The following is a 27,869-nucleotide window of genomic DNA, read 5'->3' as shown; positions in this document are numbered from 1 at the left end:
TCTTCCAGAAGTTTTAACATCAATAATTATAGAACTAAAGCAAAGACAATCAAAGACTACAGATCAGCCAAATCAAAGTACAGCTGAAAGAGCACCAAATTATGCAAAACACAATGGACTCAACATCACAACTGGGGCAGAAAGCCCCCACACTCTGCCACACCAAACCATAACGAAGAACGCAAACCACATCCAACAGAACTTATGTTCAGAAGTTAAGGCCCCTACGAATAATAAAATTCAAGCCAGCAAACCTAATTCGGGGCCGGATACACCTCGGATATCTTCGCAGCTTGCATCAGCCAAAACACATCTAAACATTAGGAAATTGCAGTGGGCAAGACTCTGTATAGTAACACTTACCTGGCAGATAACCTGGAAGAAGCCACAAAACCTTGCAAAATACTATCCAGGAGAGCAAAAAAACGCTTGAAAAAGCAAGCAAAAAACATCAAATATCGTGGCGGCGCCAAGGAATTACGGCTGGGCCTGGTCACATTAGACGACAGTCGAAGTCAAAAAACGAATTTAAAGAAGGCCCAAGTACAAAGTCGCCCGGATTCTCAGAAATTTTATCCAATTGTTTAAAAGAATAGACGTGGTGTCAGGCCAGGGAATGGCCAGTCAAACAAAACACTAATATCTAAATTATTCACAAATTCAAACAGCGAGGTCAGTCAGATTATCGAGAAGAAGAAGCAGCCCCCACAAGAGCCCGAACCCCAACTACAAACAGACAGTAGAGGGAGCCACCATATAGAACGGCACTTAGAAAATCAAGAGCTGGTTGTATTGCCACATGCCACGGACAGAGAAAGGATATCTTTCCCTCTATTTGATAACACCAAGATATGGGGGAATAAGGTCGTCCACAAAGATAATAGAGTAACTACAACAACTGTCCAAAGCTTGGAAACATATTCTCCTGCCGCCGGTCAAAGGGTTCGCATGCAAAGTGAACTGGAGAATAATACCATAATTTTTACACCTGAATATATATCTCGTGGAAGCGCCAACATATTAAACAGGTCTAATATTCTACAAATCCTACGACACATTCCAGAGCTTTCCTCTATCGCGACGGAAGACCACATTCAAGTACAATTTAAGGTACTGGGTAGTAACACAACAAGAAAGTCAACAATATTAAAATGGAAAAACAACTTGATAGCCCAATAGATCATGAAAGAAAGAGACAATTCATGAAATGGGGGATCATTGTACAAACACCAAAAGAGGAAAGATACCCTCACATGCTAGGAGGCGGACCTAATGACAAAAAGACATTGACCCCAAGAAAGTCCATCCTAAGAGGGACAAATCCAGTTCCTCGCACTACATCACTTCTTAATTTAGGAATACATCTTTCGCTTAACTTTAATCAAAGAGGGCGCATGATCACAGAAAGAGGAAAAACCGACCAACATAGAAACCCCTAAGATGGAACCGCAATGATCCGAACATGTCCAAAATCAAACTGCTCCTAGCATAATAAGAAACTACTGTTTTGGGAGCAGAACGAATAACATTATGAAACTAATCTCATGGAACGTGTATGGATTAAAAACTATACTGTCTGAGACCTGTTGTGCCTCCAAGTAACTTGGCTGCTTGCTCCAGTGGTCATCCAGGCTTTATGGAATTCCAACAGCCAGCAAAAAAGTACAATATATTTGGAAGGCCATCTGGTGGCTTATCTACATATATATATATTCACTGAAAAAACCATAGGTTTCAGGGGTGTTATAGTTAGCTGGACTTTTCACTTGTACAAAACCATTGAAATTCCCCCGTTATAGTTAGTTCAGCTAACTATAACTCGCGCGCCCGCAATGCACTGCTGATGACGTCACATATTACATCACTCATGACATGGTCAGTGACATCACTCATGACATCACTGATGACATCTCAAATGACATCACTGATGACATCACTGATGACATCATCCAGTGAATGTGTGTTATTCTGAAAATTAAATATGTTTTATATATGTATATCTCAAGGTCGATGGAAGAATAAATGGGTATATAAGTGTCTAAATGGATGATTTGTTTTTGAAAAATTGATTGTGTAACTGACTGATTAAGTGTATCATAGTGAATACATGGCTTAGTGAGTAATGTTTAAATATGTAAATATCTGTATCAGTCTCTCACTTTGTGTATAAGTGGCTGCATGGGTTGGTGAGTAGCTACATGGGTGTCTATATAGGTTATTAGTTGGTTTTTTGAGTATCAGTCTGAGTGTCTGCATGGTTCGGTGGGGGGTATTACGTAGTGCATAGGTGCATGAATGAGTGACTCACTGTTTGTATGTGTTGAACACAGTATGTGTGCAGGACTGTATGGGTGGATGAGTGTGTGTATGGGTGTGTTAGTGAGTGAATGACTGTCTCAATAGTGTCTTTATGAGTAACTACATATGTTTTAAACTAGTATATGTGACTATTGGTGTATATATGTGAGTATATGTGAGAGTGAGAGATTGAAAGAGTTCCTGTATGAATAAGTATGTGTTTCTATAAGTGATTGTTTAAAAGACTAAGTATGTGTAAGTTTCCGTAGAAGTAAGTGTGGTGGTGTGTGTATAACTGTATATGCAAGTAAATGTATGTTTGATTCTTTATTAGCATGAGTGACTATGTGTGTGAGTAACTATGGATGAGTGGCATTGTGTAACAGGATGTATAGGTGTATGAGTACATATGATGAGTGAGTACATGTATGAGTGACTGTATTGGACTGTTGGTGAATGAGTGGATGTGTATGTGGATCTTAGAATTATGAAGAGGTTGTTGTAACTGGTATTGGTATGTCCATTGTTTTGAAAATTTTAGTCTCTATTTTTGAATGTGTGTATCAAAGGTTATATTAGGGTGAGAGGAGGTCTGCCACTCTATCACAAGGATGATGTCATCAGTGATGTCATGAGTGATGTCATTTGAGATGTCATCAGTGATGTCATGAGTGATGTCACTGACCATGTCATGAGTGATGTAATATGTGACGTCATCAGCACTGCATTGCGGGCGCGCGAGTTATAGTTAGCTGAACTAACTATAACGGAGGAATTTCAATGGTTTTGTACAAGTGAAAAGTCCAGCTAACTATAACACCCCTGAAACCTATGGTTTTTTCAGTGAATTTCTGAGGTTTTTTAAATGCTAATTCCTAACTATAACGTGCCTGAAACCTATGGTTTTTTCTGTTAATTTCAAAGGTTTTTTAAATGCTAATTTCTAACTATGCCTACAGAGATAGGACATGTGAAGAAAGAAGAAAAAATGCACAGAAAGAAACAAAAGAAGTGCAGAAAGAAGCAACAGAAGTCCTCAACTACGAAGATAAGTGCAGGAAGAAGGATAACGTGCAGAAAGAACAAAAAGAAGAGCAGAAAGAAGCCTTGTTGCAAAATCATCCTGTACCCTCAACTTTTTCAGACGGATACTGGTGGTAACTGAGTCTGACTAACCAGTCCTAGAGCCAGTGCTTTGTTAAAAGACACTTAGAATACAGTGAAAACACCTACATACACTAGGGAACATTATGCGTTGGGGTCCCCCTGTGATTAGCCTTACCTCCTCTATAAGCCCCTAGTATATAATAGGGCATGGGGATTAAAACTACCTCTTAAAACAGGCCACAGGGCGTTTTTGCACACGTTAACTCAGGCCCCGTCCCCTCCTTTCACCATTGTGTAAACACGCCCTGTGTCCGTTTTTAGTTGGGAGATTAAGTTCATTTGAGTCCTGAGGGTCCCTAGGGTCCAACTAGCCCACTAGGTACCTCCAGTAAGTGCCACAGAGCTGCGTTGCAGAGAGGTGTAAAAAGTGGCACGGCCTGGACCACCTCTCTGCAATGCAGCTCAGTGGCGCTTACTGGAAGCACTTGGTGGGCTAGTTAGCCCCCAGGGGCCCTCAGTATTGAAGGGAAATTATATCCCCAATTTAAAACGTGCCATGGTGCGTGTTTGCACACGTCACCTCAGGCCCCGTCCCCTCCCTTCACCACTGTGTAAACGCGCCCTGTGGCTGTTCTAAGTTGAGAGATTAAGTCCCCTTGAAACCTAAGGGTCCCTAGGGTCACACTAGACCACTAGGTACCTCCAGTAAGCGCCACAGAGCTGCGTTGCAGAGAGGTGTAAAAAGGGGCTTGGCCTCAGAACACCTGTCTGCAGCGCAGCTCCCTGGCGCATACTGGAGATGCCTGTTGGGGGCGCGTTTGCAGAGTGCTGCATGGAGGGGGCATGGCCTCCGGCACGATGCCAGTCTTTTATTTATTTTATTTTTTTAAGAAGGGGGGCTGTGTGGTTCCCCTTCTTATTCTAATTTATTGTCCCTGATGACCCCATCCCCCAGGGCCTGTCTCCTAATTATATTTTTTTGACCCCAATCCCCAGGGCCGGCCACTGTTTTTTATTATTTTTAAAAAATATATATTTATAGACACACCTAGGACATGCTGGACAAACCGTACGTACCTATCACCATGACGATTTGCGTGATATTCATTAAAATGCGACTATGCATGCAATTAATCCACGTGGAATGTATTTACACCACTAGTGAAGCTCTGACATGTCTGATGCTCTACCGTGCCTAATCCCGGTAGACACCCTTGTCGTTTATTTATACAAACATGGGTAGCTATTGACGGGCACATTTAATACACATGCACACCAAGCCATTCAAAGGGGATTCGACAAAAATTCGACCAAAACTATGCAAGAAACCCCCCTCACAGTTAATAAAACACACATCCACTGCCGGATGTGTAATACTTTTTATTTTACTCTCTGGAAAGGGGACGAACATCACTTGCGAGTCACAGCGCGCTCCTGACAGAGCCCAATGCTGTGTTACACCCACCATTGCCTGCCGAGTGCCACACACCTCTGTATTGTATTCCACTAGCTAGTGCATATGCTATGACACTCTCTAGCCCATGTGCACTGTAACACCACCCCGTGAAAATGTCATGCCACACTTGTCTTCGCACGGGTTATATTGCCCCATCTAACGTGCCTTCCTCGATGCCTATGTTATAACGCACAGTGCTATGCCATACATATTACAATTTGGGATCCATATCTTTGTCACAGTGCATATGCAACGTTACACTCCCCAGCACATATTTTATATTACAACTTTAGAGACTAGTTAGGTTACACAACACTGCCCTGTGCATATTACACTCCAAGGCGCATATCGCATAGCACACGCTAGTGCCTGTGCTATCTCGCGCTCTCCAATGAATCTGTCATTGCGCACAATGTATTGCATATTATATTTCACGCCTGGTTCATCTTATATCACACTTTTTGGTGCATAGTTTATACCATACACTATATCTAGTTTTCATTTTCAATCGTGCTCTCAGGACTATGTTCTATATAACACTGTGTTCACCTACCCTTTTCACGGGCATTACATTTTGCGATAGGGGGTGGAGGGTCAGGGGGTGTTTTTGCCAAGTGAGCCCGGAGTCACAGTCACTAACGTCTTCTTCTTCCTGAATAAAAGTGAGATTATGCTGCATACTTGTTCATATTTTAAGTAGTTTGCACAGACAAAATGTTTTAAAAACAATAAAGTTTCTAATACCCGCCTTCTCTGAACAGTTAGCTTGCTGCCCCATCCCCCTCCTCCCTATCCTCTGTTGTGTGAATCCATGGACTAGCCTCCTCCCTCCTGCCATGCATGGTCTGATGTGCTGCCACTGCCCTCAATTTAGTATGATGTACCAGTCCACTCCTCCTGCCCTCCATTGCCCAATTCTATGCCCCATCATTGACCTCCTGCTTAAACTCTGTGCTTAGCTTGCTGCCCCTATTCTCCTTCCCCCTGCCCTCCGATGTCTTTGTGCATGCCCCTGCTCCATCCTTTTTCCCCACCATGTCCCATGGACCTGCCACTCCTATCTACTCTGAGTGTTCTGTTGAGCTGCCACTCCTCTCCCACCTGCCTAGCATTGTCAGATGACTGTAACCTGTCCCTGCCACCTCCACCCTGCCTGTCCACATGCCATGCCTCTATCCTCTTCCTCCTGTCCTACATGGTCCATTGTACTGCCACACCCTTCTGCCCTCCCTGGTCTGTTGTGCTGCAACTGCTCCTCCTGCCTGCCCCGTGTGGTCTGTTGTGAGGCCCCTTCCCCTGAACTTTCTTGTCTGTGCACAGGTCCTGACCCTCCCTTCTATCCTCCATCGTCCTTTGTGCATGCCCCTGCACCCTCCTTCTTGCCCATCATAGCCATTGTGCTGCCACTAACCCTCCCACTTGCCATGCATGGTCTTCTGTGCTGCCATGGCCCCTCCCACCTTCCCTGTGTGGTCAGTTAGCTGCCCCTGACCCCCTCCCACCTTCCCTCCATGGTCTGTGTGTATGCCATCACAGTCTCACTGTTGCTCTTCATGTTGTGTCTTGCTTCTAGTGCCCATCCTGCCTGACCTCCATGGCCATCTTGCTGCTCCTGCCCTGCCCCCTTGCCCCCAGCCCTCTGTTTACATGTGCAGACCCCTACTCCCTCCCTCCTGGCTTGTCTGTTCCATTGTAATGCCCCTGATCCGTCCCTCCTGCCCTTTATGGTTTGTTATGCTGCAGCCTTCTCTCCTGTCTGTCCATTATGGTCAGCTAGCTACCATTGCCTCTTGCCCCTCTGTTCTCTGTTGTCCATGTGCATGGTCCTGTCCCCTCCCTCTTGCTTTCTATGGATTGTTGTGCTGCACTCCCGTCCTGCATGCCCTGTGTGGTGTATTGTGCTGCTGCAAACCCTGATGCCTGCCCTGCAGGGTCAGTTTGGTGCACCTCTCCATGTCTCTCCTGTCCTCTGTTATCCAAGTCCATGTCCCTATCCCATTTCCTTCCATGATCCAATGTACCATACTTGCGAACATTTTGAACTTGGTAAGAGGTAGATTTTGAAAAAAAACTGGGGTATTGATTTTCCCCTTTGAGTTACATTGAAAAAGAGGATATTGTAGACAGGAGACTGATCAAATAAAGCCCATTTGAGCTTAAAAACATTGGACGTTTCCTGGCTGAATCGGGTCTGTTGGCATGTATGGTTGTACTACCATTGCCTCTTCCTTCTGCCCACAATGGTCTATTACATTGCCACAGCCTTGAAGGAGGGTAGATTTTGTATCACAGGGGGCCCCTGGCCCATTCTGTCCACACCTGAAGTATGAGACCCTTGTCCTTGCCCTGCCAGCCGCATTTGTAGGCCGTATTAAATTGACCAGCGGGTCCTGTGTTGCTATATAATTATCCTGAGACATCCTTACCACTCAGCCAGCATAAAACCCCTGTGTAGGCCCTTCTGTTCAATATGTAGGCCTCTTTGTTAAATTGACCATAGCTCTCCAATTTTAGTGTATAGCAGTCTGAAGGCAGGTCTGCGAGGCCTTCTGCTCCAAACTAGTAGCCCCCACCCTACCCGAGTGCTCCGTGCTCGGTATCAAAGTTCAACATCCCCCTGAAGCTGTCGACATACAGTAGGCTGCATCCTGGACTGGTACTTGCTTCCTGGGCAGGTTTCCCGCTTTTAAGGAAGTGGCAACCGCAGAGCGTCAAGTTAGGAGAACTGAGGAGATTTTATACATGAATATATTGAATTCCTGTACAATACCCATTATTTTCTGCTTGCTCTATGGAACTTACGATAAGCGATTGGCCTGAGAGACTGACCTTTTCACCCAGTCCATTGTCAGCATTAAGTGGGTAAATGACGAAATGTCTGGTAAAATCTGCAGACGAAGCTTTTGGGTAGCATACGTAGGTAGATGTAGCGTGCAAAGGAGCCCACAAAATGATATAAAAAGGGAGCACCCACAGATATCGACGGACAACCTCGCCGTCTGTATGTAGGTTAACAGGCTGTGCAGGTTTTCCCCAAGAACTGGGAGCTCTTGTCTTCCTTTGCTTAAAATGTCTTGCTCGGCTTTGCTTGAAGTATCTTATTCTATTTTACCTATATGAAATGTCATGTTATGTTTAACCATTGTTCTCTTTACTTTTGCATTTAAAAGATGTTGTATTGTAATTGCAGGAATGCTTGCTCTAAGAGTAAATGTGAGTGTCCCTAGGTAACATTTTCCTTGGTGTAACTTGTTTCTCATGATGCATTTATAGATGTGTTTTCTCTCTCTCTCTGTCAGTCCATTAATTGAGATACAGAGAATATCATGACAGCTGTATGATTATCTGGATTCTGTATTTTGTACTTTAGGTCTCTATTCTGCGGTTTCTTTGAAGTTGCATCTTCTCATTAAACTGCCATTTATTCTGCCTCCAATTCCATGTCTCATATGTCTGTTTTCTTCATTTTTGGAGCAAGCGTTCCTAGGCACCCCGGCTCAAATTAAGGTGCCCCTTTTGTCCCTGACTCACTCTCCTGCTCAGTTCTGTGGTGGCTCCCGGGGCTCTGGGGACCGCCCCTAGCTTCCTTGACCCGTAATAGATCTTCCCTCCAACAGCCTCTCTTGCAAGTCCTGTATTGTTGGTTTGTTGCCCCTGACCCCCTTTCCACTGCCCTCCATAGTCTGTTGTGCTTCCACGGCCCTTCCTGCCTGCTCAGTGTGGTTAAATTGTTGCCTTTGCACCCTCCTACCTGCCTTCAATTTTCAGAGTCCGTGCCCCTGGCCTCTGCCTCTCAACAGTATCCTAATGAACAACTAGATTGCTAACATTCTATATTTATTACAAAAGTGTGGAGCGCCTGACATCATCTTGATGTAATCAAAACTGTAATACCTAGAGCATTCCTTTAGAAATTACATATATGAGAGGGTCTTATTGGCATCAAAATTATGGTTAGTGCTCTAAAAGACTAAAATAAGGACATATTTTCTGAGTTTTCAAATAGCGACAAAGCACTTTTAAATTATTTGTTATCTTTATGTTTTTTTATCTAGTTGACAACTTGATTAAATGTTGCACTTAGGGGAGAGGATGTGGTGTTACTTCCAGAACTGCAGACTTTGCAACTGGGGAACCAGGTTGAAGTTTCTGCTTCAGCTCGACATTCTGTGATTCTGGTCAAATCACTTAGTCTCCCCATGTCTACAACCAAAATGAATTTGTTCTTGTGTGATGTAACCAATGCTCATGTAAAGCACTCCAATACCTGACAAGTCTGCACTATATAACACTGCAAAAACACAAAATAATAAGTGTTTTGCACACTTCTGTCATTGGGCTATATTTGGGCTATATCTGGGTGATTTTGGGCTACATTTGGGCTCTTTTGTCTCCGGTGGCCATCTTGGGAGATTTATTTGTTATGAAGTTTCCTAATTTCCTCATGTACTGCAGTCTCCTCAGTCGGAAATGCTTTCAGTTTTTTACTTTGATTCCATCATGAAGGTATTCAGATATGTCACACATTTGCCATGAATTCTGAATGTTAGCACTCTAGTTGCTCATTAGATCACTGTAGTAAAACTACTGCTCACCATGGAAGTCTGCTCCTGGTATTAAAAGTGCATGTTTCAGTCTGCATGTCAGAATTTTTTAATGAAATAGAAGAGGATTTGAGAAGTCACTCAAAATGTGCCCTCATTTTCTTTCTTCAGCATTAATCATAATTTCTATGGCAAAATGAACCCCCTCATTGTGTTCCTTTTTAAATTAAATGTTTTAAGTGTTACCAGTTTATTCCAATCAAGATGGCTTCAGGTGTGCCATACTTTTGTCATAATGAAGACAGTAAGTGCTCTAGTTGTTTTTAAGAACATTCTTGGACATTCTGTCATTGGGCTATACTTGGGCTACATCTGGGTGATATTTGGGCTACATTTGGGCTCTTTTGTCTCTGGTGGCCATCTTGGGAGACTTATTTGTTATGAAGTTTCCTAATTTCCTCATTTACTGCAGTCTCCTCAGTAGGAAATACTTTCAGTTTTTTACTTTGATTCCATCAAGAAGGCATTCAAATGTGTCACACATTTGCCATAAAATCAGAATGTTAGCACTCTTTTTGCTCATTAGATCACTGTAGTAAAGCTACTGCTCACCAGGGAAAACTGCTGCTGGTATTGAAAGTGCATGTTTCAGTCTGCATGCCAGGATTTGAGAAGTCACTCAAAATGTGCCCTAATTTTTCTATATGCAGCACTAATCATACTTTTTATGGAAAAATGAACCACCTCATTTTGTTCCTTTTTAAATTAAATGTTTTAAGAGTTACCACTTTAATCCAAGCAAGATGGCTTCAGGTGTGCCATACATTTATCATAAGTAGGACGGTTAGCGCTCTAGTAGTTCTTTGGAACACTCTGGAAAGCTGCAGTAGAACACAAAGGAATCAACTGACAGTCTCTGCCCTTGTTGGATGTACATGTTTTACTGAGAATGTCAGACTTCATTCTCACATGACTGAGAAAGATAATGTGAATTTACAGAAAATAAGCTCTCAGTTTAGCTTATAGATCACCTTCCAAACCTCTGTGGTAAAAGCATGAGAAAATATTTTTCTCTCAATCATGATATCCCAGCAGAAGGCTTTTTCACATGGTGAAATCACCTTAGAACATACCAAAATTCCTAAAATGAGTATGGTACCATCAACAAATGATTTATAATGTAACTAAAGTCTTAAAATCTTCTATTAACTGCAATGCTTTTTAATGAGGTGCTATCATGTATATTGGTCCCAAGATGGCTGCCAACACTTCTTGGATGAAGTGCTGACAGCCAATCAGATCTCAGGATGAGATGTGTGGTTAGGCTCCGCCCACATATATATATTGATTTAAATGCTATTTTCTCAGGAACTACTGAACAGATTTACACCAGACCTACAAAAGGCACTTCCTTGACCTGAGGACTACCTCTCTGCCAAATTTCAAGTAACTCTGTTCAGCCGTTCGGGCTGTAGCTGTGTCTAAAGGTCCTATGGAAAAATGCATGGGAAAAACGCGTTTTGGGACCCCCCTTTTTTCTCAGCCCCCGCTTGACGAATCCCCCCGAGACTTTCAGGGTAGGAGCGGAGCGTAGCGCCCCACCTATTTTGAAAATTTCGCGAGGATTCATCGACCGGCGCCAAAGTTATTCCAAATAGAATGTTGCGGATTTCCTATGGAAACAGGGTCCTAACTATAACTATCTACTGGCGACCGCCAGTAGATAATATATATATATATATTCACTGAAAAAACCATAGGTTTCAGGGGTGTTATAGTTAGCTGGACTTTTCACTTGTACAAAACCATTGAAATTCCCCCGTTACAGTTAGTTCAGCTAACTATGACTCGCGCGCCCGCAATGCACTGCTGATGACGTCACATATTACATCACTCATGACATAGTCAGTGACATCACTCATGACATCACTGATAACATCATCCAGTGAATGTGTGTTTTTCTGAAAATTAAATATGTTTTATATATGTATATCTCAAGGTCGATGGAAGAATAAATGGGTATATAAGTGTCTAAATGGATGATTTGTTTTTGAAAAATTGATTGTGTAACTGACTGATTAAGTGTATCATAGTGAATACATGGCTTAGTGAGTAATGTTTAAATATGTAAATATCTGTATCAGTCTCTCACTTTGTGTATAAGTGGCTGCATGGGTTGGTGAGTAGCTACATGGGTGTCTATATAGGTTATTAGTTGGTTTTTTGAGTATCAGTCTGAGTGTCTGCATGGTTCGGTGGGGGTATTACGTAGTGCATAGGTGCATGAATGAGTGACTCACTGTTTGTATGTGTTGAAGACAGCATGTGTGCAGGACTGTATGGGTGGATGAGTGTGTGTATGGGTGTGTTAGTGAGTGAATGACTGTCTCAATAGTGTCTTTATGAGTAACTACATATGTTTTAAACTAGTATATGTGACGATTGGTGTATATAAGTGAGTATATGTGAGAGTGAGAGATTGAAAGAGTTCCTGTATGAATAAGTATGTGTTTCTATAAGTGATTGTTTAAAAGACTAAGTATGTGTAAGTTTCCGTAGAAGTAAGTGTGGTGGTGTGTGTATAACTGTATATGCAAGTAAATGTATGTTTGATTCTTTATTAGCATGAGTGACTATGTGTGTGAGTAACTCTATGGATGAGTGGCATTGTGTAAGAGGATGTATAGGTGTGTGAGTACATATGATGAGTGAGTACATGTATGAGTGACTGTATAGGACTGTTGGTGAATGAGTGGATGTGTATGTGGATCTTAGAATTACTGAAGAGGTTGTTGTAACTGGTATTGGTATGTCCATTGTTTTGAAAATTGTAGTCTCTATTTTTGAATGTGTGTATCAAAGGTTATATTAGGGTGAGAGGAGGTCTGCCACTCTATCACAAGGATGATGTCATCAGTGATGTCATCAGTGATGTCATTTGAGATGTCATCAGTGATGTCATGAGTGATGTCACTGACCATGTCATGAGTGATGTAATATGTGACGTCATCAGCAGTGCATTGCGGGCGCGCGAGTTATAGTTAGCTGAACTAACTATAACGGGGGAATTTCAATGGTTTTGTACAAGTGAAAAGTCCAGCTAACTATAACACCCCTGAAACCTATGGTTTTTTCAGTGAATTTCTGAGGTTTTTTCAATGCTAATTCCTAACTATAACGTGCCTGAAACCTATGTTTTTTTCTGTGAATTTCAAAGGTTTTTTAAATGCTAATTTCTCACTATGCCTACAGAGATAGGACATGTGAAGAAAGAAGAAAAAATGCACAGAAAGAAAAAAAGAAGTGCAGAAAGAAGCAACAGAAGTCCTCAAAGACGAAGAAAAGTGCAGGGAGAAGGATAACGTGCAGAAAGAACAAAAAGAAGAGCAGAAAGAAGCCTTGCAAAATCATCCTGTACCCTCAACTTTTTCAGACGGATACTGGTGGTAACTGAGTCTGACTAACCAGTCCTAGAGCCAGTGCTATGTTAAAAGACACTTAGAATACAGTGAATACACCTACATACACTAGGGAACATTCTGCGTTGGGGTCCCCCTGTGATTAGCATGACCTCCTCTGTAAACCCCTAGTATATAATAGGGCAGGGGGATTAAAACTACCTCTTAAAACAGGCCACAGGGCGTTTTTGCACACGTTAACTCAGGCCCCGTCCCCTCCCTTCACCACTGTGTAAACACGCTCTGTGTCCGTTTTTAGTTGGGAGATTAAGTTCATTTGAATCCTGATGGTCCCTAGGGTCCAACTAGCCCACTAGGTACCTCCAGTAAGTGCCACAGAGCTGCGTTGCAGAGAGGTGTAAAAAGTGGCACGGCCTGGACCACTTCTCTGCAATGCAGCTCAGTGGCGCCTACTGGAAGCACTTGGTGGGCTAGTTAGCCCCCAGGGGGCCTCAGTATTGAAGGGAAATTATATCCCCAATTTAAAACGTGCCATAGTGCGTGTTTGCACACGTCACCTCAGGCCCCGTCCCCTCCCTTCACCACTGTGTAAACGCGCCCTGTGGCTGTTCTAAGTTGAGAGATTAAGTCCCCTTGAATCCTAAGGGTCCCTAGGGTCAAACTAGACAACTAGGTACCTCCAGTAAGCGCCACAGAGCTGCGTTGCAGAGAGGTGTAAAAAGGGGCTTGGCCTCAGAACACCTGTCTGCAGCGCAGCTCCCTGGCGCATACTGGAGATACCTGTTGGGCTAGTTGGCCCTCAGGGACCCTCAGTATTGAAGAGGAATTAATTCCCCAACTTACAACTCGCCAGGGGGCGCGTTTGCAGAGTGCTGCAAGGAGGGGGCATCGCCTCCGGCACGATGCCAGTCTTTTATTTATTTTAATTTTTTAAGAAGGGGGGCTGTGTGGTTCCCCTTCTTATTCTAATTTATTGGCCCTGATGACCCCACCCCCCAGGGCCTGTCTCCTAATTATATTGTTTTGACCCCAATCCCCAGGGCCGGCCACTGTTTTTTATTATTTAAAAAATATATATATTTATAGACACACCTAGGACATGCTGGACAAACCGTACGTACCTATCACCATGACGATTTGCGTGATATTCATTAAAAGGCGACTATGCATACAATGAATCCACGTGGAATGTATTTACACCACTAGTGAAGCTCTGACATGTCTGATGCCCTACCGTGCCTAATCCCGGTAGACACCCTTGTCGTTTATTTATACAAACATGGGTAGCTATTGACGGGCATATTTAATACACATGCACACCAAGCCATTCAAAGGGGATTCGACAAAAATTCGACCAAAACTATGCAAGAAACCCCCCTCACGATTAATAAAACACACATCCACTGCCGGATGTGTAATACTTTTTATTTTACTCTCTGGAAAGGGGACGAACATCACTTGAGAGTCACAGCGCGCTCCTAGCAGAGCCCAATGCCTGCTGAGTGCCACACACCTCTGTGTTGTATTCCACTAGCTAGTGCATATGCTATGACACTCTCTAGCCCACGTGCACTGTAACACCACCCCGTGAATATGTCATGCCACACTTGTCTTCGCACGGGTTATATTGCCCCATCTAACGTGCCTTCCTCGATGCCTATGTTATAACGCACAGTGCTATGCCATACATATTACAATCTGGGATCCATATCTTTGTCACAGTGCATATGCAACGTTACACTCCCCAGCACATATTTTATATTACAACTTTAGAGACTAGTTAGGTTACACAACACTGCCCTGTGCATATTACAATCCAAGGCGCATATCGCATAACACGCGCTAGTGCCTGTGCTATCTCGCGCTCTCCAATGAATCTGTCATTGCATATTATATTTCACGCCCGGTTCATCTTATATCACACTTTTTGGTGCATAGTTTATACCATACACTATATCTAGTTTTCATTTTCAATCGTGCTCTCAGGACTATGTTCTATATAACACTGTGTTCACCTACCCTTTTCACGGGCATTACATTTTGCGATAGGGGGTGGAGGGTCAGGGGGTGTTTCTGCCAAGTGAGCCCGGAGTCACAGTCACAAACGTCCTCTTCTTCCTGAATAAAAGTGAGATTATGCTGCATACTTGTTCATATTTTAAGTAGTTCGCACAGACACACGTTTTAAAAACAATAAAGTTCCTAATACCCGCCTTCTCTGAACAGTTAGCTTGCTGCCCCATCCCCCTCCTCCCTATCCTCTGTTGTGTGAATCCATGGGCTAGCCTCCTCCCTCCTGCCATGCATGGTCTGATGTGCTGCCACTGCCCTCAATTTAGTATGATGTACCAGTCCACTCCTCCTGCACTCCATTGCCCAATTCTATGTCCCATCATTGACCTCCTGCTTAAACTCTGTGCTTAGCTTGCTGCCCCTATTCTCCTTCCCCCTGCCCTCCGATGTCTTTGTGCATGCCCCTGCTCCATCCTTTTTGCCCACCATGTTCCATGGACCTGCCACTCCTATCTACTCTAAGTGTTCTGTTGAGCTGCCACTCCCCTCCCACCTGCCTAGCATTGTCAGATGACTGTAACCTGTCCCTGCCACCTCCACCCTGCCTGTCCACATGCCATGCCCCTATCCTCTTCCTCCTGTCCACATGGTCCATTGTACTGCCACACCCTTCTGCCCTCCCTGGTCTGTTGTGCTGCAACTGCTCCTCCTGCCTGCCCCGTGCGGTCTGTTGTGAGGCCCCTTCCCCTGAACTTTATTGTCTGTGCACAGGTCCTGACCCTCCCTTCTATCCTCCATCGTCCTTTGCGCATGCCCCTGCACCCTCCTTCTTGCCCATCATAGCCATTGTGCTGCCACTAACCCTCCCACTTGCCATGCATGGTCTTCTGTGCTGCCATGGCCCCTCCCACCTTCCCTGTGTGGTCAGTTAGCTGCCCCTGACCCCCTCCCACCTTCCCTCCATGGTCTGTGTGTATGCCATCACAGTCTCACTGTTGCTCTTCATGGTGTGTCTTGCTTCTAGTGCCCATCCTGCCTGACCTCCATGGCTATCTTGCTGCTCCTGCCCTGCCCCCAGCCCTCTGTTTACATGTGCAGACCCCTACTCCCTCCCTCCTGGCTTGTCCGTTCCATTGTAATGCCCCTGATCCATCCCTCCTGCCCTTTATGGTCTGTTATGCTGCAGCTTTCTCTCCTGTCTGTCCATTATGGTCAGCTAGCTACCATTGCCTCTTGCCCCTCTGTTCTCTGTTGTCCATGTGCATGGTCCTGTCCCCTCCCTCTTGCTTTCTATGGATTGTTGTGCTGCACTCCCGTCCCGCATACCCTGTGTGGTGTATTGTGCTGCTGCAAACCCTGATGCCTGCCCTGCAGGGTCAGTTTGGTGCACCTCTCCATGTCCCTCCTGTCCTCTGTTATCCAAGTCCATGTCCCTACCCCATTTCCTTCCATGATCCAATGTACCATACTTGCGAACATTTTGAACTTGGTAAGAGGGAGATTTTGAAAAAAAGCTGGGGTATTGATTTTCCCCTTTGAGTTACATTGAAAAAGAGCAGATTGTAGACAGGAGACAGATCAAATAAAGCCCATTTGAGCTTAAAAACATTGGACGTTTCCTGGCTGAATCGGGTCTGTTGGCATGTATGGTTGTACTACCATTGCCTCTTCCTTCTGCCCACAATGGTCTATTACATTGCCACAGCCTCTTTTGCAAGTCCTGTATTGTTGGTTTGTTGCCCCTGCCCCCCTTTCCACTGCCCTCCATAGTCTGTTGTGCTGCCACGGCCCTTCCTGCCTGCTCAGTGTGGTTAAATTGTTGCCTTTGCACCCTCCTACCTGCTTTCAATATTCAGAGTCCGTGCCCCTGGCCTCTGCCTCTCAACAGTATCCTAATGACCAACTAGATTGCTAACATTCTATATTTATTACAAAAGTGTGGAACGCCTGACGCCATCTTGATGTAATCAAAACTGTAATACCTAGAGCATTTCCTTTAGAAATTACATATATGAGAGGGTCTTATTGGCATCAAAATTATGGTTAGTGCTCTAAAAGACTAAAATAAGGACATATTTTCTGAGTTTTCAAATAGCGACAAAGCACTTTTAAATTATTTGTTATCTTTATGTTTTTTTATCCAGTTGACCACTTGATTAAATGTTGCACTTAGGGGAAGGATGTGGTGTTACTTCCAGAACTGCAGACTTTGCAACTGGGGACCAGGTTGGAGTTTCTGCTTCAGCTCGACATTCTGTGATTCTGGTCAAATCACTTAGTCTCCCCATGTCTACAACCAAAATGAATTTGTTCTTGTGTGATGTAACCAATGCTCATGTAAAGCAATCCAATACCTGACAAGTCTGCACTATATAACACTGCAAAAACACAAAATAATAAGTGTTTTGCACACTTCTGTCATTGGGCTATATTTGGGCTACATCTGGGTGATTTTGGGCTACATGTGGGCTCTTTTGTCTCCGGTGGCCATTTTGGGAGATTTATTTGTTATGAAGTTTCCTAATTTCCTCATGTACTGCAGTCTCCTCAGTAGGAAATGCTTTCAGTTTTTTACTTTGATTCCATCATGAAGGTATTCAGATATGTCACACATTTGCCATAAATTCTGAATGTTAGCACTCTAGTTGCTCATTAGATCACTGTAGTAAAACTACTGTTCACCATGGAAGTCTGCTCCTGGTATTAAAGTGCATGTTTCAGTCTGCATGTCAGAATGTTTTAATGAAATAGAAGAGATTTGAGAAGTCACTCAAAATGTGCCCTCATTTTCTTTCTTCAGCATTAATCATAATTTCTATGGCAAAATGAACCCCCTCATTGTGTTCCTTTTTAAATTAAATGTTTTAAGTGTTACCAGTTTATTCCAATCAAGATGGCTTCAGGTGTGCCATACTTTTGTCATAATGAAAACAGTAAGCGCTCTAGTTGTTTTTAAGAACACTCTGGGACATTCTGTCATTGGGCTATACTTGGGCTACATCTGGGTGATATTTGGGCTACATTTGGGCTCTTTTGTCTCTGGTGGCCATCTTGGGAGACTTATTTGTTATGAAGTTTCCTAATTTCCTCATTTACTGCAGTCTCCTCAGTAGGAAATACTTTCAGTTTTTTACTTTGATTCCATCAAGAAGGCATTCAGATGTGTCACACGTTTGCCACAAATTCAGAATGTTAGCACTCTTTTTGCTCATTAGATCACTGTATTAAAGCTACTGCTCACCAGGGAAAACTGTTGCTGGTATTGAATGTGCATGTTTCAGTCTGCATGTCAGAATTGTTTAATGAAATAGAAGAGGATTTGAGAAGTCACTCAAAATGTGCCCTAATTTTTCTTTCTGCAGCACTAATCATACTTTTTATGGAAAAATGAACCCCCTCATTTCGTTCCTTTTTAAATTAAATGTTTTAAGGGTTACCACTTTAATCCAAGCAAGATGGCTTCAGGTGTGCCATACGTTTACCATAAGTAGGACTGTTAGCGCTCTAGCTGTTCTTTGGAACACTCTGGGAAGCTGCAGTAGAACACAAAAGAATCAACTGACAGTCTCTGCCCTTGTTGGATGTACATGTTTTACTGAGAATGTCAGACTTCATTCTCACATGACTGAGAAAGATAATGTGAATTTACAGAAAATATGCTCTCAGTTTAGCTTATAGATCACCTTCCAAACCTCTGTGGGAAAAGCATGAGAAAATATTTTTCTCTCAATCATGATATCCCAGCAGAAGGCTTTTTCACATGGTGAAATCACCTTAGAACATACCACAATTCCTAAAATGAGTATGGTACCATCAACAAATGATTTATAATGTAACTAAAGTCTTAAAACCTTCTATTAACTGCAATGCTTTTTAATGAGGTGCTATGGTGTATATTGGTCCCAAGATGGCTGCCAACACTTCTTGGATGAAGTGCTGACAGCCAATCAGATCTCAGGATGAGATGTGTGGTTAGGCTCCGCCCACATATATATATGATTTTACTTTTGATTTTCTCAGGAACTACTGAATAGATTGACACCAGACCTGCAAAAGGCACTTCCCTGACCTGAGGACTACCTCTTTGCCAAATTTCAAGTAATTCTGTTCAGCCGTTCGGGCTGTACCTTGGACTAAAGGTCCCTATGGAAAATTGCATGGGGAAAATGCATTTTGGGACCCCCCTTTTTTCTCAGCCCCCGCTTGACGAATCCCCCCGAGACTTTCAGGGTAGAAGCGGAGCGGAGCACTCCACCTATTTTGAAAATTTCGTGAGGATTCGTCAACCGGCGCCAAAGTTATTCCAAATAGAATGTTGCGGATTTCCTATGGAAACACGGTCCTAACTATAACTATCTACTGGCGACCGCCAGTAGATAATATGTATGTATACGAATCGGCTGCAATATAAAAGCAAAATCAGCATTAAACACAGATATGGTTCAAGCTATTTATTTGCAAGGTCTGAAATGTAATGGCTGTCAATTAACGATTCTACTTTTGAATGTTTATTTTAACTACAAAGATAAACCAAGACACTGCGAGATGAGGGTTTTGGTGGATACATTTGAAGAGCTGCTTAGTAACTATCCGAAATGTGGGATCAAATTGGTCGGGGATTTTAACACCCAGAATCTGGGGACATTAAGGGATGTAACACTGCCCAAGGATCGCGCTGGGACTCTACTGAATACATTCTTAAAAACGTACAGATTAAGGTCAATACAAGAGCTACAATCTCCCATTTCCACCATGAATAAAAATAAATATTCAATTGACTATATCTTTAAGTGTAATCGCCTGCATGATCAAGTGGCATAACTCCAAAATCCAGTGTTGCAGACCAGTGACCATCTTCCATTGGCCATAGTCATCTCGCTGCAAACCGCCAGCCTCCCGCACATCTCCCTTTTGGGTCGGTCCTACGGGGAGGAAATGCACGTATTCCTGAGAAGACTAAAATGGATGTATCCAGTCTGTTAAACTGGAAAAGCAATTGGTCCACACTTGCTAAAGATTTCACAGCAGGTAAAATGTCTGAGAAATGAACTAAATTGGCACTGGAGCTGTACCGCCTCCTGCCAGGCAAAAGAACAAACCATCCGCACGATTGCGTAGAAAGGATGTGTGGCTTATTCCAACCCAGGTGTGAAAAAATGGAACAAAGCAAGTGGGCCTTGAGACAAGCCAATTCCAATCGTATGCGAGAGGGTAATGATAAAACACTCCAAAACCGCTTGCTAGCAAGAAAAATACACAGGAAAAACGTATGGGACCACAAAGGCAACAGCAAGACTCACAATGGCTGCACATTTTCAGCCTGTTGATTCCAAGCAGACAGGCTGAATTTTGGTCATACATCAATAGGTTGTTCGGGCATGGCCATGACCGGTGCAATGGGGTCACCGGGTCACACATGGATCACTCATGTGACCACACTGTTATGTAGCTCATTGGATTATACTCCATCGCACCACCAACAACTCACCACTAGTACTAGCTCGTTTAACACTCTTCTAACAACTATTGAAGAAACAACTCAATCTTTTGATCAGGAAATCGTGTAATACCAATATTAAAAAACATCAGAAAGGACGGGCTCCTGGACCCAACGGCCTACCTGGACACCTCTTTAAAGAAGACTGTGACTTTTGGGGAAACCTACTCACTCCGCTCTCTCAGTTTTGCCCGGATAACTCAATGATCTCCGAAGCCTGGAAAGGCTCCCTGCTTCAACTGATCCATAAAAAGGGTGATACCTAAGATCCATCCAATTATAGGCTGATAGCCCTCTAGGATATTGAGGCAAAAGGATATGCAAGCCTCCTTCTGCAAGACCTGCAAAATTGGGCCAACGACAATGACATCTTACCAGTCTACCAATCCTGTTTCAGGGCAGGAGTATGAACACTGGATAACATCTTAGCCCTTACTTACTTATCTGGTATAACAATCTATTCAGAAAATCCAGCTTCCACTTTTCGCATGCTTCATAGATCACTCTGCGGCATTCGATTGTGTTGACAGAAATCTGTGTGGTGGAAATTACAAAACTGGGGGATTCCGACTATGCTGCTGAATGCAATTATTGCCCTTTACACTGGAACTTGGGTACGCGTCGCATTATCGACGAACTTAGCAACAAGATAAAATCTACACAGATCGAGGGCTAAAACAAGGGTGTATACTGGCGCCCTTACTTTTTAATCTTTACACCGCAGACCTTGGTAAAACAATATCCAAAGCCAATTTGTTATCGCCTAAAATTGGCTCAACCAGACTGTTTCTAATGCAGTACGCAGATGACATGGTGCTAATGGACCATACTAAAACGGCCATGCAACGAACATTTGATGCATTCTGCACCTATAACACCGAAAATGATTTAAGAGCAAACGCAGGAAAAACGAAGGTTGTCATTTTCGGTAAGTATGCATACAAACTTAAACAACAATCGAGAATGGGCAATCTGAAAATATCAAATACTAAATACACCTACTTGGGGGTTTGGATTATGTGCAATGGGAAGTCCGCAGCATTCACTGCGTCCATCGAATCAAAAGCTAAGGCAGTGACGTATGTCCTATGCAAATTAAACTCCAAACTAAGAAGGCCGACAACTGAACCCATTAGAAAGGTTATAAGAGCCAATCTACTCCCTTCAATCATACGGCCAACTAGCATTTCCTGCGGCATCAATTAACATCATGGGACGTGCCAACTGCCCAGCATTCAAACCGATTTTTCATATACCCGTCCATGCCTGGAACATCTTGAAATGACTTGAACTCGGGCTAAACAAACAACGCTACAAACATTGGGCATCGATTGTGCGGTATTATCGAGGGGTGTGTGCCGCTCCGCCGAACACAATGAAGGCAATCCTGAAGAAAATTTTTGTGAAAGGCAACAATTCGAGGGCCAATGGCCTCCTTACTGCTTACACAGAATTGCACCTTGACTTGTCCAGTTGGCAGGATATTATCTACCAACCTCGAATTTTAAAATATATTTTTAAAAAACAAGTCAGACTATTATCTAAGGAAGATGACATGAGGGAATTAGACTCTTCCAGCAGCAACATCAGGTTATTAGCTAATTTCTTTTATGACAAACTGAGACAGCCATACCTTGACTCTGCCTTAAACAAGACAATTTTAAAGCAAACTTTGTCAGTGAGACTGATGGTATTGCCTATAAAAGATATTAACACTCGCTGGAAAACATTAGAGGCGGTCACTACTTGTAGACTGTGCCACCAGCATGAGGAATCCATGGATCGCTTGGTGTGCAGATGCCACCGTTTGAATTATGCACGTCGCACTTTATTGAAACCTCTGTTTTTAAAATACGGCATAGGCACCTGCACATATGCCATGAAATTTCTCTTCAATCTGGGGACTCCAATGGAACTGGCCAGATTAGCAAAATTTGCACATCAGGTGAAAGAACTTCTAAGTAAAGACTCAGTCAAGGACCAGAGGCAGATTATAGTCTTGACCTAGTGTTACTTGTTGCTCATTGCCAAGTGCTGTGACTATTAGATTTGTTTAACGAAATGATTAAGTTTTAGACTTAATTAATAGACTTGTTAAATGAAATGATTATGTTTTACCCATGATTGAAAAAGGGCGCGGGCGGAGAGATTGCGCCCAGTCTCTTTTGTAACAATTTTAACTCGTTGAAACAAGAAACAAAATACATACATTTGGACAGTTAATGCAGTGTCATGCAGCCTAAAGTGGCTTTGTGCATGACGTCAGACCCATGATGGCGCGAGGGTCTGAGGAGGCCTGCAGCCCACTGGACTCACCAACATCAGCCTTCCCGAGGACGTAGGGCAGCCCGATGCAGAGGGCAAGCAGGATTGTGGCGAGTCGTGCTCCTCCTGTCCTCTCCATGTCTGTACCCGACTCTTCCTGCCTCTGCCAGTGCTCTGCTTTTATTTAAATGGGCCCTGGGGAGGGTGTGGGCACCTCAGAGATCCCCACTCAGATTATCATGGCCCGTATCCAAGCCCTGTGATGTGGTGAATCAGTAACACCCTGTTCCAGGCACCGCTGGCCCTATAAACATTGTGTTCTGACCAGGCATCTCTGAGTCCCCCGAGCACAGACTGCAGACGCCAGACGACCCCATCATCTGTGGTTGCAGCTTGACGTCTCCTTCCTCGCCATGGACCTCTGACCACTCAGGACATTCTGGGCTCCTGACTCTCAGCCAATCAGATTATAGCACAACAACTCTGCCTATGCTGGGTCTGTCTCAGGGCTGAAATAACAGGGCTCTCAGGATAAGGAAAATCAAGAGTTTAGATCACTTTCTTAGGTGATTGCAATGAAAATCGAGGGCCCACTCCGCCATTTTAGAACGTTGATGCTGGTCATGTGACTGCAACATGCCAGAGGGGACTGTAATCTGCCAGAAGTAACTGCAATCCACCAGCGGGGCCTGCAATCTGCAAGAGGTGACTGCAGTCTGACAGGAGTCACTGTAATCTTCCAGAGGGGCCTGTAATCTGCAAGAGGTGACTGCAATCTGACAGAAGTGACTGTAATCTGCCAGCGGGGCCTGCAATATGCCAGAAGCGACTGCAATCCACCAGAGGGGCATGCAATCTACAAGAGGTGACTGCAACGTGCCAGAGGGGACTGTAATCTGCCAGAGGGGACTACAACCTGCAGAGGTGACTGCAACCTGCCAGAGGGGGGTTGCAATCTGCCAGAGGGGACTGCAATCTGCCAGAGGTGACTGCAACCTGCCAGGGGGGGCTGCAATCTGCCAGAGATGGCTGCAACGTGCCAGAGGGGACTGTAATCTGCCATAGGTGACTGCAACCTGCCAGGAGGGAATGCAAGCAGCCAGAGGGGCTGCAACGTGCCAGTGGAACCTGGAATCTGCCAGAAGTGACTGCAACGTGCCAGAGGGGACTGAAACCTGCAAGAAGTGACTGCAACCTTCCAGAGAGGACTTCAATCTGCAAGAGGGGACTGCAACCTGCCAGAGGGGACTGCAATCTGCCAGAAGTGACTGCAACCTTCCAGAGGGGACTGCAATCTGGCAGAGGTGACTGCATTCTACCACAGGGGACTGCAACGTGCCAGAGGAGACTTCAATCTGCCAGAGATGGCTGCAACGTGCCGGAGGGGACTGTAATCTGCCAGAGGTGAATGCAACCTGCCAGGGGGGAAAGCAACCAGCCAGAGGGGGCTGCTACGTGCCAGTGGAGACTATAATCTGCCAGAAGTGACTGCAACATACCAGAGGGGACTGAACCTGACAGAAGTGACTGCAACCTTCCATAGGGGAGTGCAATCTGCCAGAGGGGACTGCAACCTGCCAGAGGAGGCTGCAATATGCCAGAGAGGACTGCAATCTGCCAGAAGTGACTGCAACCTTCCAGAGGGGTCTGCAACCTTTCAAAGGGGACTGCAACCTTCCGGAGGGGACTGCAATCTGGCAGAGTTGACTGCATTCTGCCAGAGGGGACAGCAACATGCCAGAGGAGACAGCAATCTGTCAGAGGTGACTGAAACGTGCCCAGGGGGACTTTGATCTGCCAGAGATGGCTGAAACGTGCCAGAGGGGACTGTAATCTGCCAGAGATGACTGCAATCTGCCAGGGGGGAATGCAACCAGCCAGAGGGGGCTGCAACGTGCCAGTGGAGACAGTAATCTGCCAGAAGTGACTGCAACGTGCCAGAGGGGACTGCAACCCGACAGATGTGACTGCAACCTTCCAGAGAGGAGTGCAATCTGCCAGAGGGGACTGCAACCTGCCAGAGGGGACTGCAATCTGCCAGAGAGGACTGCAATCTGCGAGAAGTGACTGCAATCTTCCAGAGGGGACTGCAACCTTTCAAAGGGGACTGCAATCTGGCAGAGTTGACTGCATTCTGCCAGAGGGGCTACAACCTGCCTGAGGGAATGCAACGGGCCAGAGGAGAGTGCAACGTGCCAGAGGTAGCTGCAACCTGCCAGAGGGCGCGGCAACATGTCAAAGGTGACTGCAACCTACCAGAGGTGGCTGCAATCTGCTAGAGGTGACTGTAATCTGCCAGAGGGGACTGCAACGGGCAATGGAGACTGCAAAAATGCCTGAGGTGGCTGCAACGTGCCAGAGAGGACTGCAATCTGCCAGAGGTGACTGCAACGGGCCATGAGGACTGCAAAGGCCAGAGGGGGCTGTAATCTGTCAGAGGTGACTACAATCCACCAGAGTGGAATACAATTTCCCTGAGGTGACTGGAATCTACCAGAGGGGACTGCAATCAGCCAGAGGTGACTGCAACAGGGCATGAGGACTGCAAATGCCAGAGGGGGCTGTAATCTGCCAGAGGTGACTGCAATCCACCAGAGTGGAATACAATTTCCCTGAGGTGACTGCAATCTGCCAGAGTGGACTACAATTTACCAGAGGTGACTGCAATCTGCCAGAGGTGACTGCAAGGAGCCAGAGGGGACTGCAAAGTGCCAGAGATGACTGTAATCTGCCAGAGGAGACTGCAAACTGCCAGAGAAAACTGCAATCTGCCAGAGGTGACTGCAATCTGCCAGAGGTGACTGCAATGTGCCGGAGGAGACTGCAACGTGCCGGTGGAGACTGCAACCTGCCAGAGGCAGTGCAATGTGCCAAAGGTGACTGCAATGTGCCAGAGGTGACTGCACCCTGTCAGAGGGGGCTGCAATGTGCCAGAGGTGACTGCAACCTGTCAGAGGGGGCTACAATCTGCCAGAGGTAGCTGTGATCTGACAGAGGGGATCGCAATCTGCCAGAGGTGATGTAACATTCCAGAGGTGACTAGAATTCACCGGAGGGGACTGCAACCGGCCAGAGGTGACTACAGTCTGACAGAGGGGACTGTAATCTGCCAGAGGTGACTGAAATGTGCTGGAGGAGACTGCAACGTGCTGGACGAGACTGCAACCTGCCAGAGGGACTGCAATCTGGCAGAAGAGACTGCAACGTACTGGAGGAGACTGCAATCTACCCGAGGTACTACAACCTGCCAGAGGGGGCTGCAACGTGCCAGAGGTGACTGCAACCTGCCAGAGGGGGCTGTAATCTGCCAGAGGGGACTGCAATCTGCCAGAGGTGACTGCAACCTGCCAGGGGGGACTGCAACCTGCCAGAGATGGCTGCAACATGCCAGAGGGGGCTGTAGTCTGCCTGGGGTGACTGCAACCTGACAGAGGGGGCTGCAACGTGCCAGTGGAAACTGCAATCTGCCAGAAGTGGCTGCAACGTGCCAGAGGGGACTGCAACCTGCCAGAAGTGACTACAACCTTCCAGAGATGACTGCAATCTGCCAGGGGGGAATGCAACCAGCCAGAGGGGGCTGCAACGTGCCAGTGGAGACAGTAATCTGCCAGAAGTGACTGCAACGTGCCAGAGGGGACTGCAACCTGACAGATGTGACTGCAACCTTCCAGAGAGGAGTGCAATCTGCCAGAGGGGACTGCAACCTGCCAGCGGGAATTGCAATCTGCCAGAGAGGACTGCAATCTGCGAGAAGTGACCGCAATCTTCCAGAGGGGACTGCAACCTTTCAAAGGGGACTGCAACCTTCCGGAGGGGACTGCAATCTGGCAGAGTTGACTGCATTCTGCCAGAGGGGATAGCAACATGCCAGAGGAGACAGAATTCTGCCAGAGGGGCTACAACCTGCCTGGGGGAATGCAACGGGCCAGAGGTGAGTGCAACGTGCCAGAGGTGGCTGCAACCCGCCAGAGGGCACGGCAACATGTCAAAGGTGACTGCAACCTACCAGAGGTGGCTGCAATCTGCTAGAGGTGACTGTAATCTGCCAGAGGGGACTTCAACGGGCAATGGAGACTGCAAAAATGCCAGAGGTGGCTGCAACGTGCCAGAGAGGACTGCAATCTGCCAGAGGTGACTGCAACGGGCCATGAGGACTGCAAAGGCCAGAGGGGGCTGTAATCTGTCAGAGGTGACTACAATCCACCAGAGTGGAATACAATTTCCCTGAGGTGACTGGAATCTGCCAGAGGGGACTGCAATCAGCCAGAGGTGACTGCAACAGGGCATGAGGACTGCAAATGCCAGAGGGGGCTGTAATCTGCCAGAGGTGACTGCAATCTACCAGAGTGGAATACAATTTCCCTGAGGTGACTGCAATCTGCCAGAGAGGGCTGTAATCTGCCAGAGGTGACTTCAATCTGCCAGAGTGGACTACAATTTACCAGAGGTGACTGCAATCTGCCAGAGGTGACTGCAAGGAGCCAGAGGGGACTGCAAAGTGCCAGAGATGACTGCAACGTTCTGGAGGAGACTGAAACCTGCCAAGGGGTTTGTAATCTGTCAGAGGTGACTAGAATCTGACAGAGGGGACTGCAACGGGCCAGAGGTGACTGCAATCTGCCAGAGGAGACTGCAACCTGCCAGAGAAAACTGCAATCTGCCAGAGGTGACTGCAATCTGCCAGAGGTGACTGCAATGTGCCGGAGGAGACTGCAACGTGCCGGTGGAGACTGCAACCTGCCAGAGGGAGTGCAATGTGCCAAAGGTGACTGCAATGTGCCAGAGGTGACTGCACCCTGCCAGAGGGGGCTACAATCTGCCAGAGGTAACTGTAATCTGACAGAGGGGATGCAACATTCCAGAGGTGACTAGAATTCACCGGAGGTGGCTGCAACCTGCCAGAGGAGGCAGCAACGTGCCAGAGGTGACTGCAACCTGCCAGAGGTGGCTGCAACATGCCAGAGGTGACTGTAATCTGCCAGAGGGGACTGCAATGGGCCATGGAGACTGCAATATGCCAGAGGTGGCTGCAACGTGCCAGAGAGGACTGCAATCTGCCAGAAGTGACTGAAACCTGCCAGAGGGGAAAGCAATCTACCAGAGGGGACTGTAACCTGCCAGAGGTGGCTGCAACGTGCCAGAGGGGAATGTAATCTGCCATATCGGGACTGCAACGGGCCAGAGGTGGCTGCAATCTTCCAGAGAGGACTGTAATCTGCCAGCAGGGACTGCAATGTGCTGTAAAAGACTGCAACATGCTGGCGGAGACT

The sequence above is a fragment of the Triturus cristatus genome, chromosome 6 (assembly GCF_964204655.1).
Source record: "Triturus cristatus chromosome 6, aTriCri1.1, whole genome shotgun sequence".
In the NCBI taxonomy this organism is placed as follows: Eukaryota; Metazoa; Chordata; class Amphibia; order Caudata; family Salamandridae; genus Triturus; species Triturus cristatus.
The sequence above is the reverse complement of the archived record's forward strand: the minus strand, read 5'-3'. Positions refer to the sequence as shown.